We start from the raw sequence: 18,763 nt of genomic DNA, 5'->3' as shown, positions 1-18,763 counted from the left end.
GCTGTATGTGGTTTGCGCACACGAAGAGAAAACTGCCGCAGAAGTTATTTTAAGTTTGAAATGGATTCCATATTCGCAAGCACATCATTACCTACACTTCTCAAAAGAACTAATAATTTGAAATAAAAAAAATATATATTTCCAAAAAATGTCATGTTTATTTTTAGTGCTAAGTATTTTTTTACATTTTATTTAAAAAATCCTTATTTTAAAAAAAGATTTTTATGAAAAATTCACTTAAAAATAATTCTCTTTTAACCAAAATTAGTTTAAATGTTTTATGATAAAAATATTATTAGAAAAAAATATTTTGGTATTTTATTTTATTTTACGTAAAACTATTTGTTTTAATCTTACAATTTGTAAAAACAAAAAAATTCGTAAAAATTTTTGTCCAAGAAAAATTGTGAGGTTTGTTGGCCACAATGGGGCTTCGAGGTTCTCGTTCAAAATATCCTGAACACGGCGCGGCTGCTGCTGCCATACGCAAGAAGAGAATAGAGATGCTGGTCCCATTGAACCTGTGGACTGACAATATGCTGCTATTTACGTGTTTAAAGCTGTGTCTTGTGAGCTATGTAGTCAGCGGAGGAATATATTGCGTAAATGTCTATTTTAGGTTCGATCGGTGGGTGGCTGGTTGAGTTGGTATGTGGGTGGGTAGGCGGATTGTTGGGCGGGTGGCTGGGTGGGTGGGCGGGCAGATGGGTGGGTGGCTGGCTAGGTGAGTGGCTGGTTCAGTTGGTAGGTGGTGGTGGTGGGTGGGTTGGCCGCCTTTTTGGTTGGCTGGGTGGGCGGGTAGCTGAAGGGTTGTTTGGCTGGGCGAGATCTTGGGCAGGCAGCCGGGCGGGACGGTGGCTGGGCAGGCGGATGAGACGCAGCAGTCGGTCTTGTCGACAGGCGTCGATGGTGTAAGGCTGCGTGGCTCCTCAGTGCACAGTGCTGTATGTGGTATTGTGGTTTGCGCACACGAAGAGAAAACTGCCGCAGAAGTTATTTTAAGTTTGAAATGGATTCCATATTCGCAAGTACATCATTACCTACACTTCTCAAAAGAACTAATAATTTGAAAAAAAATATATATATATTTCCAAAAAATGTTTTTATGTTTATTTTTAGTGCTAAGTATTTTATTACATTTTATTTAAAAAATCCTTATTTTTTACGTTTTGGTTTTTTTATGAAAAATTCACTTAAAAAATTATTCTCTTTTAACAAAAATTAGTTTAAATGTTTTATGACAAAAATATTATTAGAAAAAAATATTTTGGTATTTTATTTTATTTTACGTAAAACTATTTTTTTAAATCTTACAATTTGTAAAAACAAAAAAAATCGTAAAAAATTTTGTCCAAGAAAAATTGTGAGGTTTGTTGGCCACAATGGGGCTTCGAGGTTCTCGTTCAAAATATCTTGAACACGGCGCTGCTGCTGCCATACGCAAGAAGAGAATAGAGATGCTGGTCCCATTGAACCTGTGGACTGACAATATGCTGCTATTCACGTGTTTAAAGCTGTGTCTTGTGAGCTATGTAGTCAGCGGAGGAATATATTGCGTAAATGTCTATTTTAGGTTCGATCGGTGGGTGGCTGGTTGAGTTGGTATGTGGGTGGGTAGGCGGATTGTTGGGCGGGTGGCTGGGTGGGTGGGCGGGCAGATGGGTGTGTGGCTGGCTAGGTGAGTGGCTGGTTCAGTTGGTAGGTGGTGGTGGTGGGTGGGTTGGCCGCTTTATTGGTTGGCTGGGTGGGCGGATAGCTGAAGGGTTGTTTGGCTGGGGGGGAACCCGGGCAGGCAGCCGGGCGGGACGGTGGCTGGGCATGCGGATGAGACGCAACAGTCGGTCTTGTCCACAGGCGTCGATGGTGTAAGGCCGCGTGGCTCCTCTGTGCGCAGCGCTGCATTGGCTTAGCGTGCATGTCGGGCAAACCGCTGTGGAAGTTATTCGGAGTTTAAATGGATTCGATATTCGCAAGCACGTCAACAGCCAGCACATCTCGAAACAACTTATAATAAAATACATTTTCATATTTTTTTCTTTCAAATTTATCCACATTTATGAAATGTTTTTAACATTTTAAATTTCGAAATATTCATTTTATGGATATTAAATTTATATTAATCTCTACATAAAATTTACATAAATTTGTATTTTAAATTACTTAGGTTGTCAGTTGAGATTTCTTCTAAAACTTCACCTATGTTGTGCATCCTATACAAAATGAACATCTTAAATGTCTTAAAAAATCGCTCTCTCCTCTAACATCTCCCGATTCCTTGGGCCGATTCTATCGGAACATGACTCATTAGATTCTGCCTTGAGGACCTCTACAACGCTCTTGTCATCTCATACTTTTCCGTGCTTCCCGAGGGAAGTTATGAGCGATTGAAGCTTCGTGACAGGCTAATTATAGACTGTCAATGTTGTAAGTTTCCTCTCCAACACGCCGGTGTGCTCTACTCGTAACGAATTGGCGTGTCCTGTTTCCGTGACAAACCTTACTCATTGGCCGTGTCGGGGTGGTGGCGGGTTGAACGACACATTGTTATATTCACCCAAAAAAACCCTCTTGTGGATGTAAAAAGATATATGAATTAAATTGTACGCGAATTATCGCACCGACAATTGGCACGGAAACGATGACACTGCTTGTTCGAATGTTCAAGGTTACGGCTCACCCCCCCCCCCTCCGTGCTGCCGCGCCGGGAAATCGATCGGAACCGGCGTCGCTTTCCCCGTGACGCCACTGCGATGTCCAGCTGTCTTTGTTTTTATTCAAAACACAACAAGTGGTCGAGCTTGTATTTCAAACACATTCATACACGCGTAACAAACCGGTTATAACCGGTTTACCGGTCACACAACAACAACACAACCACACATCGACCAAACCCGACTCCAAAGACACTGAGAAGCAGCTGCCCCCGTCGGCCACTGCGACCGTTCGCTTTTCCGGCTTCCACCTTCCACCCCGGGGGGGTCAACAGCTGCCGTGGGGGGCAAAGTCGGCGCGCTGCCTCCAACCTTTGACCCCCAACAGCCCCCCCCCCCCCCATCATCATCAGCTCTGCGGACAAACGAAGCGGCAGCCACCCCCCCCCCACACCTGGCTCGGCATCGACGAGACGAGCGGGCGACCCTGGGCTCTACCTGGGGGGTGTAACACTTCCATCTGGTGGTCGATTCAGGTACAGCAACTCACCTGGACCACGAGGGGTCCTGCTGCTACTGCTGCTGCTACGAACTCCCTTTGGCAGTGAAGATCACGCGACATGGGAAGCTCTCTGTTGCTCCATCTCTCTCTCTCCTCTCTCGTTTGAGCTGCACGTGGAGTTGGGCGAAACCAAACGAGAGACCGCCGCGGGGGGGAGGGGGGGCAACAAGCAAGGGGGCCCATCGACGTTCACGTTGTGGGCGAATCCATTCACCGCCCCCCCCCCGCCGCTCCCCCCACCTCGGCTGCAAGCTGCGGGGGCCGAACTGGGAGCGAGCAGCGAGGGCGTCGTGGGGCGGCCGCAACTTTGAGAGCCACGGCGCCCGGTGATGGACTCCCCTTGACGATCGCCACCCAGAGCCCCAGCACGCACGGACATCATCGTCGTCGTCGTTGTCAGCAACGGCGGCATTGGGGGGGGGGGAGTCCGGGGAGGAACGAGGACGTTCGGGTGACGTTGAGGCCGACGTCAAACATCACCGCGGAGGTCTCGGGACCGCGCCCGGCGGGGTTGGGGGGTCAACTGGCGGGGTTGGAGGTCACCCGGCGGGGTGGGAGGGTCACCTGGCGGGGTTGGAGGGTCACCTGGCGGGGTTGGGGGTCACCTGGCGGGGTTGGAGGTCACCTGGCGGGGTTTGAGGGTCACCTGGCGGGGTTGGAGGTCACCCGGCGGGGTTGGAGGGTCACCTGGCGGGGTTGGAGGGTCACCTGGCGGGGTTGGAGGGTCACTTGGCGGGGTTGGGGGTCACCTGGCGGGGTTGGAGGGCGAGCGGCTGATGATGACGAGGGACCCCCTCCACCCCGACACCACGAGTCGGAGATGTGGAGCCTCGCGGTCAGCGGTACATCGGCCTGGAAGTCAACTACTCACCCACTCGCCTACTCACCTACTCACCTACCCACCTTCTCACCCACTCACCTACTCACCCACTCACCTAACAATCTACCCACTCACCTACTCACCTTCCCACTCACCTACTCACCCAATCACCTACTCACCCACTCACCTACTCACCCACTCACCCAGCCACTCACATACTCACCCAGCCACTTACCTAATCACCCACGCACTCACCTACTCACCTACTCACCCACTCACCTACTCACCCACTCACCCACTCACCTACTCACCTACCCACTCACCTACTCATCCATTCACCCACTCACCCACTCATCTACTCACCTACTCACTCACCCACTCACCTACTCACCCACTCACCTAGTCCCCTTCTCACTCACCTACTCACCTACCCACTCACCCACTCACCTACTCACCCACTCACCCACTCACCTACCCACTCACCTACTCATCCATTCACCCACTCACCCACTCACCTACTCACCTACTCACCCACCCACTCACCCACTCACCCACTCACCTACTTCCCTTCTCACTCACCTACTCACCCACTCACCTGCTCACCCACCAACTCACCCACTCACCTACCCACTCACCCACTCACCCACTCACCTACTCACCCACTCACCTACTCACCCACTCACCTACTCACCCACTCACCTACTCACCCACTCACCTACTCACCTACTCACCCACTCACCTACTCACCCACTCACCTACTCACCCACTCGCCTACTCACCCACTCACCTACTCACCCTCTCACCCACTCACCCACTCGCCTACTCAACCACTCGCCTACTCACCTACTCACCTACCCACTAACCTACTCACCCACTCACCTACTCACCCACTCGCCTACTCACCCACTCACCTACTCACCCACTCGCCTACTCACCCACTCACTTACTCACCTTCTCACCCACTCACCCACTCGCCTACTCAACCCCTCGCCTACTCACCTACTCACCTACCCACTAACCTACTCACCCACTCACCTACTCACCCACTCGCCTACTCACCCACTCACCTACTCACCCTCTCACCCACTCGCCTAATCAACCACTCGCCTACTCACCTACCCACTAACCTACTCACCCACTCACCTACTCCCCTTCTCACTCACCTACTCACCCACTAACCTGCTCACCCACCAACTCACCCACTCACCTACCCACTCACCCACTCACCTACTCACCCACTCACCTACTCACTCACCCACTCACCCACTCACCTACTCACCTTCTCACCCACTCACCCACTCGCCTACTCAACCACTCAACCACTCGCCTACTCACCTACCCACTCACCCACTCACCCACTCCCCTTCTCACTCACCTACTCACCCACTCACCTACTCACCTACTCACCCACCAACTCACCTACTCACCTATTCACCCATTCACCCACTCACCTACTCACCCAGCCATTTACCTTATCACCCACGCACTCACCTACTCACCCACCCACCAGCTCACCGATTCACCCACCCACTCACCTACTCACCCACACACCGACTCACGCACCCACTCACCCACCCATCCACTCACCCACACACCGACTCACCCACCCACTCACCTACCCACTCACCTACCTACTCACCTACCTACTCACCTAGTGAGCCGTCCATCGACCTTGAACTCACTGCAGCTGCGCGATGCTCGAGACTCTTCACAGACATTGTAACCAGTTGAGTAGAAGCAGCAAGACACGACTGTTGACTCGAGATCACGATGTAAGAATATCGCGCGCTTCCTGATAGCCTAAGTTATAAGAGTTACGCGTGTATAAATGTACTGACTTACACAATTATTCGACTTATACGTAGTGGTGCTGGTGGTGGTTGTGGATATTAATTGATTGTTGTCGTTTTGAACGTGTTAAAGGCGCAGCCCTGCAATTGCTTTGCTTGTGTGATGTGAAACAAAAAAAAGCTTAATAAACTTTAAATTAAAATTCGGTCTAATGTCACTTCTTTAAATAGCGCAATGTTACTTAAACACAACTTAGTCGTTGTACTTGGCAAACATATCACGGTGTAAATGTGTCATAATATAATCGTTGATAATAGGGTTTTCCCCTTTTTTTGGCGACAAACCAATTAGTCCACACCAGAGACAGCTTTCTTTAGATTCTCGTCTCAAAGAATTAGACCAAAAACAACTCCAAAATGCACACGGCAGAAATTAATACACGAACAGGGCATTTATAGTTTGCAGGGTACAGCTACACTATGGGACGCATGAAAACAAGAATAAGGATGACCCTTTCAGGCAATAAATCGGTTTTCAGATGTTAAAACACCAAAAAGAACCCTTTTGCAAGGAATCTGGTCTGCATAAAGCACGCGTAATTGTGGTGAAAATGCAAAGAAAAAGGCATCTTCTGATAATAAATATATGCATTGCGTTGAAACTAATTAGTCCACACCAGAGACAGCTTTCTTTAGATTCTCGTCTCAAAGTATTAGACCAAAAACAACTCCAAAATGCACACGTCAGAACTTAATACACGAACAGGGCATTTATAGTTTGCAGGGTACAGCTACACTATGGGACGCATGAAAACAAGAATAAGGATGACCATTTCAGGCAATAAATCGGTTTTCAGATGTTAAAACACCAAAAAGAACCCTTTTGCAAGGATTCTGGTCTGCATAAAGCACGCGTAATTGTGGTGAAAATGCAAAGAAAAAGGCATCTTCTGATAATAAATATATGCAAAATGCACACGGCAGAAATTAATACACGAACAGGGCATTTATAGTTTGCAGGGTACAGCTACACTATGGGACGCATGAAAACAAAAATAAGGATGACCCTTTCAGGCAATAAATCTGTTTTCAGATGTTAAAACACCAAAAAGAACCCTTTTGCAAGGAATCTGGTCTGCATAAAGCACGCGTAATTGTGGTGAAAATGCAAAGAAAAAGGCATCTTCTGATAATAAATATATGCAAAATGCACACGGCAGAAATTAATACACGAACAGGGCATTTATAGTTTGCAGGGTACAGCTACACTATGGGACGCATGAAAACAAGAATAAGGATGACCCTTTCAGGCAATAAATCGGTTTTCAGATGTTAAAACACCAAAAAAAACCCTTTTGCAAGGAATCTGGTCTGCATAAAGCACGCGTAATTGTGGTGAAAATGCAAAGAAAAAGGCATCTTCTGATAATAAATATATGCATTGCGTTGAAACTAATTAGTCCACACCAGAGACAGCTTTCTTTAGATTCTCGTCTCAAAGTATTAGACCAAAAACAACTCCAAAATGCACACGGCAGAAATTAATACACGAACAGGGCATTTATAGTTTGCAGGGTACAGCTACACTATGGGACGCATGAAAACAAAAATAAGGATGACCCTTTCAGGCAATAAATCGGTTTTCAGACGTTAAAACACCAAAAAGAACCCTTTTGCAAGGAATCTGGTCTGCATAAAGCACGCGTAATTGTGGTGAAAATGCAAAGAAAAAGGCATCTTCTGATAATAAATATATGCATTGTGTTGAAACCAATTAGTCCACACCAGAGACAGCTTTCTTTAGATTCTCGTCTCAAAGAATTAGACCAAACACAACTCCAAAATGCACACGGCAGAAATTAATACACGAACAGGGCATTTATAGTTTGCAGGGTACAGCTACACTATGGGACGCATGAAAACAAGAATAAGGATGACCCTTTCAGGCAATAAATCTGTTTTCAGATGTTAAAACACCAAAAAGAACCCTTTTGCAAGGAATCTGGTCCGCATAAAGCACGCGTAAATGTGGTGAAAATGCAAAGAAAAAGGCATCTTCTGATAATAAATATATGCATTGCGTTGAAACTAATTAGTCCACACCAGAGACAGCTTTCTTTAGATTCTCGTCGTATTAGACCAAACACAACTCCAAAATGCACACGGCAGAAATTAATACACGAACAGGGCATTTATAGTTTGCAGGGTACAGCTACACTATGGGACGCATGAAAACAAGAATAAGGATGACCCTTTCAGGCAATAAATTGGTTTTCAGATGTTAAAACACCAAAAAGAACCCATTTGCAAGGAATCTGGTCTGCATAAAACACGCGTAATTGTGGTGAAAATGCAAAGAAAAAGGCATCTTCTGATAATATTAGACCGAAAATGGCCTAAATGGAAACGGCAGAAATGACTAACACTAACAGGGCATTTATATCCCGCAGTGTACAGCTACACTATGGGACGTTTTACCTTTTCTGGCACACGTACTTGTGGTGAACATGCAAACCAAAAACGTGCTCTGAAAATAGACGCATTGTCGTTGAATCTGATTAGATGCTGGTCCCATTGAACCTGTGGACTGACAAAATGCTACTATTAACGTGTTTTAAGGTTTGCCTTGAGCGGAGGAATTAGATCGCTTAAATGTCTATTTTAAGTTCGATGTTTGATTGGGTTTGTGAGTGGGTAGGCGGATCGTTGGGCGGGTCGCTTGGTGGGTGGGCGGGCAGATGGGTGGGTGGCTGGCTAGGTGAGTGGCTAGTTCAGTTGGTAGGTGGTGGTGGTGGGTTGGTTGGCCGCTTTATTGGTTGGCTGGGTGGGCGGGTAGCTGAAGGGTTGTTTGGCTGGGCGGGACCCTGGGCAGGTAGGCGGGCGGGACGGTGGCTGGGCATGCGGATGAGACGCACCAGGCGGTCTCGTCGACACGCGTCGATGGTGTAAGGCCGCGTGGCTCCTCTGTGCGCAGCGCTGCATTGGCTTTGCGTGCATGTAGGGCAAACCGCTGTGGAAGTTATTCGGAGTTTTAAATGGATTCGATATTCGCAAGCACGTCAACAGCCAGCACATCTCGAAACAACTTATAATAAAATAAATTTTCATAATTTTTTCTTTTAAATTTATCCACATTTATGAAATGTTTTTAACATTTTAACTTTCGAAATATTCATTTTATGGATATTAAATTTATATTAATCTCTACATAAAATGTACATAAATTTGTATTTTAAATTACTTAGGTTGTCAGTTGAGATTTCTTCTAAAACTTCACCTATGTTGTGCATCCTATACAAAATGAACATCTTAAATGTCTTAAAAAATCGCTCTCTCCTCTAACATCTCCCGATTCCTTGGGCCGATTCTATCGGAACATGACTCATTAGATTCTGCCTTGAGGACCTCTACAACGCTCTTGTCATCTCATACTTTTCCGTGCTTCCCGAGGGAAGTTATGAGCGATTGAAGCTTCGTGACAGGCTAATTATAGACTGTCAATGTTGTAAGTTTCCTCTCCAACACGCCGGTGTGCTCTACTCGTAACGAATTGGCGTGTCCTGTTTCCGTGACAAACCTTACTCATTGGCCGTGTCGGGGTGGTGGCGGGTTGAACGACACATTGTTATATTCACCCAAAAAAACCCTCTTGTGGATGTAAAAAGATATATGAATTAAATTGTACGCGAATTATCGCACCGACAATTGGCACGGAAACGATGACACTGCTTGTTCGAATGTTCAAGGTTACGGCTCACCCCCCCCCCCTCCGTGCTGCCGCGCCGGGAAATCGATCGGAACCGGCGTCGCTTTCCCCGTGACGCCACTGCGATGTCCAGCTGTCTTTGTTTTTATTCAAAACACAACAAGTGGTCGAGCTTGTATTTCAAACACATTCATACACGCGTAACAAACCGGTTATAACCGGTTTACCGGTCACACAACAACAACACAACCACACATCGACCAAACCCGACTCCAAAGACACTGAGAAGCAGCTGCCCCCGTCGGCCACTGCGACCGTTCGCTTTTCCGGCTTCCACCTTCCACCCCGGGGGGGTCAACAGCTGCCGTGGGGGGCAAAGTCGGCGCGCTGCCTCCAACCTTTGACCCCCAACAGCCCCCCCCCCCCATCATCATCAGCTCTGCGGACAAACGAAGCGGCAGCCACCCCCCCCCCCCACACCTGGCTCGGCATCGACGAGACGAGCGGGCGACCCTGGGCTCTACCTGGGGGGTGTAACACTTCCATCTGGTGGTCGATTCAGGTACAGCAACTCACCTGGACCACGAGGGGTCCTGCTGCTACTGCTGCTGCTACGAACTCCCTTTGGCAGTGAAGATCACGCGACATGGGAAGCTCTCTGTTGCTCCATCTCTCTCTCTCCTCTCTCGTTTGAGCTGCACGTGGAGTTGGGCGAAACCAAACGAGAGACCGCCGCGGGGGGGAGGGGGGGCAACAAGCAAGGGGGCCCATCGACGTTCACGTTGTGGGCGAATCCATTCACCGCCCCCCCCCCCCGCCGCTCCCCCCACCTCGGCTGCAAGCTGCGGGGGCCGAACTGGGAGCGAGCAGCGAGGGCGTCGTGGGGCGGCCGCAACTTTGAGAGCCACGGCGCCCGGTGATGGACTCCCCTTGACGATCGCCACCCAGAGCCCCAGCACGCACGGACATCATCGTCGTCGTCGTTGTCAGCAACGGCGGCATTGGGGGGGGGGGGAGTCCGGGGAGGAACGAGGACGTTCGGGTGACGTTGAGGCCGACGTCAAACATCACCGCGGAGGTCTCGGGACCGCGCCCGGCGGGGTTGGGGGGTCAACTGGCGGGGTTGGAGGTCACCCGGCGGGGTGGGAGGGTCACCTGGCGGGGTTGGAGGGTCACCTGGCGGGGTTGGGGGTCACCTGGCGGGGTTGGAGGTCACCTGGCGGGGTTTGAGGGTCACCTGGCGGGGTTGGAGGTCACCCGGCGGGGTGGGAGGGTCACCTGGCGGGGTTGGAGGGTCACCTGGCGGGGTTGGGGGTCACCTGGCGGGGTTGGAGGTCACCTGGCGGGGTTTGAGGGTCACCTGGCGGGGTTGGAGGTCACCCGGCGGGGTTGGAGGGTCACCTGGCGGGGTTGGAGGGTCACCTGGCGGGGTTGGAGGGTCACTTGGCGGGGTTGGGGGTCACCTGGCGGGGTTGGAGGGCGAGCGGCTGATGATGACGAGGGACCCCCTCCACCCCGACACCACGAGTCGGAGATGTGGAGCCTCGCGGTCAGCGGTACATCGGCCTGGAAGTCAACTACTCACCCACTCGCCTACTCACCTACTCACCTACCCACCTTCTCACCCACTCACCTACTCACCCACTCACCTACCAATCTACCCACTCACCTACTCACCTTCCCACTCACCTACTCACCCAATCACCTACTCACCCACTCACCTACTCACCCACTCACCCAGCCACTCACATACTCACCCAGCCACTTACCTAATCACCCACGCACTCACCTACTCACCTACTCACCCACTCACCTACTCACCCACTCACCCACTCACCTACTCACCTACCCACTCACCTACTCATCCATTCACCCACTCACCCACTCATCTACTCACCTACTCACTCACCCACTCACCTACTCACCCACTCACCTAGTCCCCTTCTCACTCACCTACTCACCTACCCACTCACCCACTCACCTACTCACCCACTCACCCACTCACCTACCCACTCACCTACTCATCCATTCACCCACTCACCCACTCACCTACTCACCTACTCACCCACCCACTCACCCACTCACCCACTCACCTACTTCCCTTCTCACTCACCTACTCACCCACTCACCTGCTCACCCACCAACTCACCCACTCACCTACCCACTCACCCACTCACCCACTCACCTACTCACCCACTCACCTACTCACCCACTCACCTACTCACCCACTCACCTACTCACCCACTCACCTACTCACTCACCCACTCACCTACTCACCTACTCACCCACTCACCTACTCACCCACTCACCTACTCACCCACTCGCCTACTCACCCACTCACCTACTCACCCTCTCACCCACTCACCCACTCGCCTACTCAACCACTCGCCTACTCACCTACTCACCTACCCACTAACCTACTCACCCACTCACCTACTCACCCACTCGCCTACTCACCCACTCACCTACTCACCCTCTCACCCACTCGCCTAATCAACCACTCGCCTACTCACCTACCCACTAACCTACTCACCCACTCACCTACTCCCCTTCTCACTCACCTACTCACCCACTAACCTGCTCACCCACCAACTCACCCACTCACCTACCCACTCACCCACTCACCTACTCACCCACTCACCTACTCACTCACCCACTCACCCACTCACCTACTCACCTTCTCACCCACTCACCCACTCGCCTACTCAACCACTCAACCACTCGCCTACTCACCTACCCACTCACCCACTCACCCACTCCCCTTCTCACTCACCTACTCACCCACTCACCTACTCACCTACTCACCCACCAACTCACCTACTCACCTATTCACCCATTCACCCACTCACCTACTCACCCAGCCATTTACCTTATCACCCACGCACTCACCTACTCACCCACCCACCAGCTCACCGATTCACCCACCCACTCACCTACTCACCCACACACCGACTCACGCACCCACTCACCCACCCATCCACTCACCCACACACCGACTCACCCACCCACTCACCTACCCACTCACCTACCTACTCACCTACCTACTCACCTAGTGAGCCGTCCATCGACCTTGAACTCACTGCAGCTGCGCGATGCTCGAGACTCTTCACAGACATTGTAACCAGTTGAGTAGAAGCAGCAAGACACGACTGTTGACTCGAGATCACGATGTAAGAATATCGCGCGCTTCCTGATAGCCTAAGTTATAAGAGTTACGCGTGTATAAATGTACTGACTTACACAATTATTCGACTTATACGTAGTGGTGCTGGTGGTGGTTGTGGATATTAATTGATTGTTGTCGTTTTGAACGTGTTAAAGGCGCAGCCCTGCAATTGCTTTGCTTGTGTGATGTGAAACAAAAAAAAGCTTAATAAACTTTAAATTAAAATTCGGTCTAATGTCACTTCTTTAAATAGCGCAATGTTACTTAAACACAACTTAGTCGTTGTACTTGGCAAACATATCACGGTGTAAATGTGTCATAATATAATCGTTGATAATAGGGTTTTCCCCTTTTTTTGGCGACAAAACAATTAGTCCACACCAGAGACAGCTTTCTTTAGATTCTCGTCTCAAAGAATTAGACCAAAAACAACTCCAAAATGCACACGGCAGAAATTAATACACGAACAGGGCATTTATAGTTTGCAGGGTACAGCTACACTATGCGACGCATGAAAACAAGAATAAGGATGACCCTTTCAGGCAATAAATCGGTTTTCAGATGTTAAAACACCAAAAAGAACCCTTTTGCAAGGAATCTGGTCTGCATAAAGCACGCGTAATTGTGGTGAAAATGCAAAGAAAAAGGCATCTTCTGATAATAAATATATGCATTGTGTTGAAACCAATTAGTCCACACCAGAGACAGCTTTCTTTAGATTCTCGTCTCAAAGAATTAGACCAAACACAACTCCAAAATGCACACGGCAGAAATTAATACACGAACAGGGCATTTATAGTTTGCAGGGTACAGCTACACTATGGGACGCATGAAAACAAAAATAAGGATGACCATTTCAGGCAATAAATCGGTTTTCAGATGTTAAAACACCAAAAAGAACCCTTTTGCAAGGATTCTGGTCTGCATAAAGCACGCGTAATTGTGGTGAAAATGCAAAGAAAAAGGCATCTTCTGATAATAAATATATGCAAAATGCACACGGCAGAAATTAATACACGAACAGGGCATTTATAGTTTGCAGGGTACAGCTACACTATGGGACGCATGAAAATAAAATAAGGATGACCCTTTCAGGCAATAAATCTGTTTTCAGATGTTAAAACACCAAAAAGAACCCTTTTGCAAGGAATCTGGTCTGCATAAAGCACGCGTAAATGTGGTGAAAATGCAAAGAAAAAGGCATCTTCTGATAATAAATATATGCATTGCGTTGAAACTAATTAGTCCACACCAGAGACAGCTTTCTTTAGATTCTCGTCTCAAAGAATTAGACCAAAAACAACTCCAAAATGCACACGGCAGAAATTAATACACGAACAGGGCATTTATAGTTTGCAGGGTACAGCTACACTATGGGACGCATGAAAACAAGAATAAGGATGACCCTTTCAGGCAATAAATCGGTTTTCAGATGTTAAAACACCAAAAAGAACCCTTTTGCAAGGAATCTGGTCTGCATAAAGCACGCGTAAATGTGGTGAAAATGCAAAGAAAAAGGCATCTTCTGATAATAAATATATGCATTGCGTTGAAACTAATTAGTCCACACCAGAGACAGCTTTCTTTAGATTCTCGTCTCAAAGAATTAGACCAAAAACAACTCCAAAATGCACACGGCAGAAATTAATACACGAACAGGGCATTTATAGTTTGCAGGGTACAGCTACACTATGCGACGCATGAAAACAAGAATAAGGATGACCCTTTCAGGCAATAAATCGGTTTTCAGATGTTAAAACACCAAAAAGAACCCTTTTGCAAGGAATCTGGTCTGCATAAAACACGCGTAATTGTGGTGAAAATGCAAAGAAAAAGGCATCTTCTGATAATATTAGACCGAAAATGGCCTAAATGGAAACGGCAGAAATGACTAACACTAACAGGGCATTTATATCCCGCAGTGTACAGCTACACTATGGGACGTTTTACCTTTTCTGGCACACGTACTTGTGGTGAACATGCAAACCAAAAACGTGCTCTGAAAATAGACGCATTGTCGTTGAATCTGATTAGATGCTGGTCCCATTGAACCTGTGGACTGACAAAATGCTACTATTAACGTGTTTTAAGGTTTGCCTTGAGCGGAGGAATTAGATCGCTTAAATGTCTATTTTAAGTTCGATGTTTGATTGGGTTTGTGAGTGGGTAGGCGGATCGTTGGGCGGGTCGCTTGGTGGGTGGGCGGGCAGATGGGTGGGTGGCTGGCTAGGTGAGTGGCTAGTTCAGTTGGTAGGTGGTGGTGGTGGGTTGGTTGGCCGCTTTATTGGTTGGCTGGGTGGGCGGGTAGCTGAAGGGTTGTTTGGCTGGGCGGGACCCTGGGCAGGTAGGCGGGCGGGACGGTGGCTGGGCATGCGGATGAGACGCACCAGGCGGTCTCGTCGACACGCGTCGATGGTGTAAGGCCGCGTGGCTCCTCTGTGCGCAGCGCTGCATTGGCTTTGCGTGCATGTAGGGCAAACCGCTGTGGAAGTTATTCGGAGTTTTAAATGGATTCGATATTCGCAAGCACGTCAACAGCCAGCACATCTCGAAACAACTTATAATAAAATAAATTTTCATAATTTTTTCTTTTAAATTTATCCACATTTATGAAATGTTTTTAACATTTTAAATTTCGAAATATTCATTTTATGGATATTAAATTTATATTAATCTCTACATAAAATGTACATAAATTTGTATTTTAAATTACTTAGGTTGTCAGTTGAGATTTCTTCTAAAACTTCACCTATGTTGTGCATCCTATACAAAATGAACATCTTAAATGTCTTAAAAAATCGCTCTCTCCTCTAACATCTCCCGATTCCTTGGGCCGATTCTATCGGAACATGACTCATTAGATTCTGCCTTGAGGACCTCTACAACGCTCTTGTCATCTCATACTTTTCCGTGCTTCCCGAGGGAAGTTATGAGCGATTGAAGCTTCGTGACAGGCTAATTATAGACTGTCAATGTTGTAAGTTTCCTCTCCAACACGCCGGTGTGCTCTACTCGTAACGAATTGGCGTGTCCTGTTTCCGTGACAAACCTTACTCATTGGCCGTGTCGGGGTGGTGGCGGGTTGAACGACACATTGTTATATTCACCCAAAAAAACCCTCTTGTGGATGTAAAAAGATATATGAATTAAATTGTACGCGAATTATCGCACCGACAATTGGCACGGAAACGATGACACTGCTTGTTCGAATGTTCAAGGTTACGGCTCACCCCCCCCCCCTCCGTGCTGCCGCGCCGGGAAATCGATCGGAACCGGCGTCGCTTTCCCCGTGACGCCACTGCGATGTCCAGCTGTCTTTGTTTTTATTCAAAACAAACACATTCATACACGCGTAACAAACCGGTTATAACCGGTTTACCGGTCACACAACAACAACACAACCACACATCGACCAAACCCGACTCCAAAGACACTGAGAAGCAGCTGCCCCCGTCGGCCACTGCGACCGTTCGCTTTTCCGGCTTCCACCTTCCACCCCGGGGGGGTCAACAGCTGCCGTGGGGGGCAAAGTCGGCGCGCTGCCTCCAACCTTTGACCCCCAACAGCCCCCCCCCCCCATCATCATCAGCTCTGCGGACAAACGAAGCGGCAGCCACCCCCCCCCCCACACCTGGCTCGGCATCGACGAGACGAGCGGGCGACCCTGGGCTCTACCTGGGGGGTGTAACACTTCCATCTGGTGGTCGATTCAGGTACAGCAACTCACCTGGACCACGAGGGGTCCTGCTGCTACTGCTGCTGCTACGAACTCCCTTTGGCAGTGAAGATCACGCGACATGGGAAGCTCTCTGTTGCTCCATCTCTCTCTCTCCTCTCTCGTTTGAGCTGCACGTGGAGTTGGGCGAAACCAAACGAGAGACCGCCGCGGGGGGGAGGGGGGGCAACAAGCAAGGGGGCCCATCGACGTTCACGTTGTGGGCGAATCCATTCACCGCCCCCCCCCCCCCGCCGCTCCCCCCACCTCGGCTGCAAGCTGCGGGGGCCGAACTGGGAGCGAGCAGCGAGGGCGTCGTGGGGCGGCCGCAACTTTGAGAGCCACGGCGCCCGGTGATGGACTCCCCTTGACGATCGCCACCCAGAGCCCCAGCACGCACGGACATCATCGTCGTCGTCGTTGTCAGCAACGGCGGCATTGGGGGGGGGGGAGTCCGGGGAGGAACGAGGACGTTCGGGTGACGTTGAGGCCGACGTCAAACATCACCGCGGAGGTCTCGGGACCGCGCCCGGCGGGGTTGGGGGGTCAACTGGCGGGGTTGGAGGTCACCCGGCGGGGTGGGAGGGTCACCTGGCGGGGTTGGAGGGTCACCTGGCGGGGTTGGGGGTCACCTGGCGGGGTTGGAGGTCACCTGGCGGGGTTTGAGGGTCACCTGGCGGGGTTGGAGGTCACCCGGCGGGGTTGGAGGGTCACCTGGCGGGGTTGGAGGGTCACCTGGCGGGGTTGGAGGGTCACTTGGCGGGGTTGGGGGTCACCTGGCGGGGTTGGAGGGCGAGCGGCTGATGATGACGAGGGACCCCCTCCACCCCGACACCACGAGTCGGAGATGTGGAGCCTCGCGGTCAGCGGTACATCGGCCTGGAAGTCAACTACTCACCCACTCGCCTACTCACCTACTCACCTACCCACCTTCTCACCCACTCACCTACTCACCCACTCACCTACCAATCTACCCACTCACCTACTCACCTTCCCACTCACCTACTCACCCAATCACCTACTCACCCACTCACCTACTCACCCACTCACCCAGCCACTCACATACTCACCCAGCCACTTACCTAATCACCCACGCACTCACCTACTCACCTACTCACCCACTCACCTACTCACCCACTCACCCACTCACCTACTCACCTACCCACTCACCTACTCATCCATTCACCCACTCACCCACTCATCTACTCACCTACTCACTCACCCACTCACCTACTCACCCACTCACCTAGTCCCCTTCTCACTCACCTACTCACCTACCCACTCACCCACTCACCTACTCACCCACTCACCCACTCACCTACCCACTCACCTACTCATCCATTCACCCACTCACCCACTCACCTACTCACCTACTCACCCACCCACTCACCCACTCACCCACTCACCTACTTCCCTTCTCACTCACCTACTCACCCACTCACCTGCTCACCCACCAACTCACCCACTCACCTACCCACTCACCCACTCACCCACTCACCTACTCACCCACTCACCTACTCACCCACTCACCTACTCACCCACTCACCTACTCACCCACTCACCTACTCACTCACCCACTCACCTACTCACCTACTCACCCACTCACCTACTCACCCACTCACCTACTCACCCACTCGCCTACTCACCCACTCACCTACTCACCCTCTCACCCACTCACCCACTCGCCTACTCAACCACTCGCCTACTCACCTACTCACCTACCCACTAACCTACTCACCCACTCACCTACTCACCCACTCGCCTACTCACCCGCTCACCTACTCACCCACTCGCCTACTCACCCACTCACTTACTCACCTTCTCACCCACTCACCCACTCGCCTACTCAACCACTCGCCTACTCACCTACTCACCTACCCACTAACCTACTCACCCACTCACCTACTCACCCACTCGCCTACTCACCCACTCACCTACTCACCCTCTCACCCACTCGCCTAATCAACCACTCGCCTACTCACCTACCCACTAACCTACTCACCCACTCACCTACTCCCCTTCTCACTCACCTACTCACCCACTAACCTGCTCACCCACCAACTCACCCACTCACCTACCCACTCACCCACTCACCTACTCACCCACTCACCTACTCACTCACCCACTCACCCACTCACCTACTCACCTTCTCACCCACTCACCCACTCGCCTACTCAACCACTCAACCACTCGCCTACTCACCTACCCACTCACCCACTCACCCACTCCCCTTCTCACTCACCTACTCACCCACTCACCTACTCACCTACTCACCCACCAACTCACCTACTCACCTATTCACCCATTCACCCACTCACCTACTCACCCAGCCATTTACCTTATCACCCACGCA

The sequence above is a fragment of the Lampetra planeri genome, chromosome 46, assembly GCF_965212315.1.
Source record: "Lampetra planeri chromosome 46, kcLamPlan1.2.h2, whole genome shotgun sequence".
Classification (NCBI taxonomy): Eukaryota; Metazoa; Chordata; class Hyperoartia; order Petromyzontiformes; family Petromyzontidae; genus Lampetra; species Lampetra planeri.
Note: the sequence above shows the minus strand (reverse complement) of the source record.